Source organism: Triticum urartu, chromosome 5 (assembly GCF_003073215.2).
Source record: "Triticum urartu cultivar G1812 chromosome 5, Tu2.1, whole genome shotgun sequence".
In the NCBI taxonomy this organism is placed as follows: Eukaryota; Viridiplantae; Streptophyta; class Magnoliopsida; order Poales; family Poaceae; genus Triticum; species Triticum urartu.
This window is the reverse complement of record NC_053026.1, coordinates 135,068,649-135,071,615: the sequence shown is the minus strand read 5'-3', so window position 1 is coordinate 135,071,615 and position 2,967 is coordinate 135,068,649. Positions and strand designations below refer to the sequence as shown.

Sequence of the window (2,967 nt, the reverse complement as noted above, 5' to 3'; positions counted from 1 at the left end):
CTCACCTCACACACCACCCCCACTACAAACAAGCACACACTACTAGGGAAAACCTTATACACAGAAGTTTATCAGTAGCGCGGTTTAAAAATGGGCGCTACTGCTAATTAGTAGTAGCGAGGGGTATAAAAACCACGCTACTACTAAGTTGATAGTAGTAGCGAGGGGTATAAACCCGCGCTGCTACTAAATGGTCTCCAACAATGCCCCCGGGATAGGCCATAGTAGTAGCGAGGAGTATAAAACAGGCGCTACTACTAAGTAAGTAGTAATAGTGCAGGTAAGACCCCCACGCTACTACTAAGCGTGTCCACCCCGGTCCGATCCACACTCCCACCCCACCACCCCCCCCCCCCCCCCCCACCCCCCCCCCCCCCCCCCCCCCCCCCCCTCCCCCCAAAACGCAGCCCGATCCAGATCCCCAACCTCCTCTCCTGTCCAAACCCACTCACCGCCGGCCTCCCGTCCACCTCCTCTCCTCCGTCCGTTCGCCCCCATGCCCCCCGCCGCGTGCACCACACCGGCGGCCGCGCGCCCGCCGCTCCTCGTCTCGCGCCGCTGCCCACCCCCGCCCCGGCCCCGGTGCCGGCAACGAAGCTGTCCCCACCCACCAGGTCCGGGATCCCGCCGCGGTACGACCTTGATGCCTAGTGGGACGCCTGCCTCGACCTCTCCATCCGCCGCGTCGCCTACTCCTCCCTCGCCGGCGCCTTCGGAGGCCTCATCCTCTTCCGTAAGCCCCCAACCCCCTCCGCCTCACCTCTCCAGTCCCCTTGCTGCATCACGAGATCTGTTCGTCGCGCCTCCGTAGGTATCTCATGATCTAGGGTTGCGCGAAAATAATGCTCGTGTTCCATCTCGATTGGCCTAATCTGATAAGGGATTCCCTAGCTGCATAGGCAGGGCGCGCTCCTCCAGGCAAAAACATTTGGGAACGTTACTAATGCGCATGACCTGCTTTAGGGTGCTATAGATTGATTGTTTCCTGCGCGATTGGAGCCCCAAATTTGCGTCGAGTGCTCTGAGATTCCGATGATTGTAAGCAAAAAATCGCTTACATTTTATTTCCCGTATGTTTGTATTCTGCAGAGGCCAGAGTCTCATTTCAATTGATTCGTCAGCCAGTGTATGAATAGCAGGACATGCTTGAATTGGGCTAGGCTATGTGATGGCTTTGACTGTTAGCCAGGGAAACTTTTGTTTGTGATTTTATTGGTGTGAACAATGCTTTCCTGGTGTTAGTCATGCTCTCGGAATGGTTATGGTGAATCATGGTTCTGAAAATAATTCAGTCTTACCATCATTTCCTCGTGTCTGGTATTTTTTTTAGAGAAAGAACAACGCTTTGTCTAATTGGGATTGTGGTATTCAAGAAAAATGCATGAATAATTGCTAGGCAAACTGCTTACACCATATAGGCTGCAGTATGAGGAGTCCTAAGTCAGTTTCATTCTCGAACTTTAGGAGCTTGTCCATTGATGTCTATGTGATGCTTGTTATCAGCTAATCTCAAATTGTTTCCCTGTATCCTATTCTGTTGAATAACTTGGAGTCCTTTTATTTGTATCCAGAATGAGTTTGATTTCACAAGTTCTATAAAGTAAGCAATGCAACTTGTTACTGTGTATCTGATGTTGGTAAGGGAACTATTAAAAAAGTTATTTGGCTATGTAAATTGTCTGTTTTCCACCCGATAATCCATAATTATTAGTTTGCCTAGCAATTATTCATGCATTTTTCTTGAATGTTCTCAAATTATATAATCTTATTTACTTGTCAATTATTCAGAGTTGGCATATGCCGAAAGAAACACTTTGAGAAGAACTCAAATTTACACTTCGTGAAGTAACTGTCACTAAATCTATGGTCTAATGCATGTTTGTGACTTGTGTTATTTTATACAGGTAGCCCAACAGCCCGCTGGGCATCAGTTGCACTTGGAGCTGGTGTGGTGATAGGGGCTGCGTTCACCAAACTGGTCGGCCCCTGAATGCTCATACATATTCAATGGTTCTCCTCCAAAGTGGGGAAAGGTAAGCATTTCTCTTCTCCCCCTTACCCTCTGTTCGTCTCCTTCCTCCGATTGCTTGCTGCACCACAACAAGTAATTATTTTTTAGAGAGGAGAAGAGGAGAGGTCTTGCAATCCAACTTACCTGTATTCTTGAACAAATGAAGCACAATACTTTGCAACACCTCAAGTTTCAAACTGAATAAATTACGTTGGCCACCTGTATTTACAAAATTTACCTTGTATATGCATTGTGCTTGTCTTTCGTTAGTTAGCAACTCAACTCGACTCATGCTGGTGGCAAGATTTGAAATCACTCTAGTGCAGTTTGCATCTTTGTAACTGAACATGTTATAACATCAATATTAACAGTAAAAAAATGGACTTTGTATGTGTAGAGTGATTTTGCGAATCTACTTTCCTTTGATTATGCCTAAGATTTCACAATCATTTTGTATTTAGTTTAGAACTGAAAAATGAAGAGAGTTGCCTTTCCTTTTGTTATACATGCAGCCATGTGCTTGACGCCACCTGATGCGTGCGTTTTGTGCTCATATCTGCTTGTCAAGCAGAAATCTGCTGCTGTGATAGGAGGACGACGAGGCGAGTGGCTGCTCCGACCCTGCTACTGCCCACACGATAGAAGGTCCTCTCTCTCTCCCACTCTCTCATTTTTTATTCCTCTCTCCGATGAGAGTTTGGTGCAACCTACCTCATAGTTGTACCCTTGGTAGAGTGATTTGTTTGACATGTTGTTGATTTGAAGTAAAACCACTTAATCATCTTCTTCCTTTTTTAAAAACAAACCAGTCTTGTCATTGTTTCCCCGTGTATGGTAATTTGAAGAAAGAACAACGCTATTCCTGTTTGGGATTGTGGTCTGTTGGGGACTTGAACACTGCTCTGTTCTTCAAAATTACAGCGTGTTTGCTCCTAGTGCTCAATCATGTTCTATCC

The 2,967-nt window shown here is 46.4% G+C and overlaps 1 pseudogene; it reads left to right on the top strand.

Annotated features, from left to right (window-relative positions):
• The first annotated feature begins 397 nt into the window (after nt 1-397).
• On the top strand, nt 398-2,447 carry LOC125506856 (annotated as a pseudogene).
• Nucleotides 2,448-2,967: the final 520 nt, after the last annotated feature.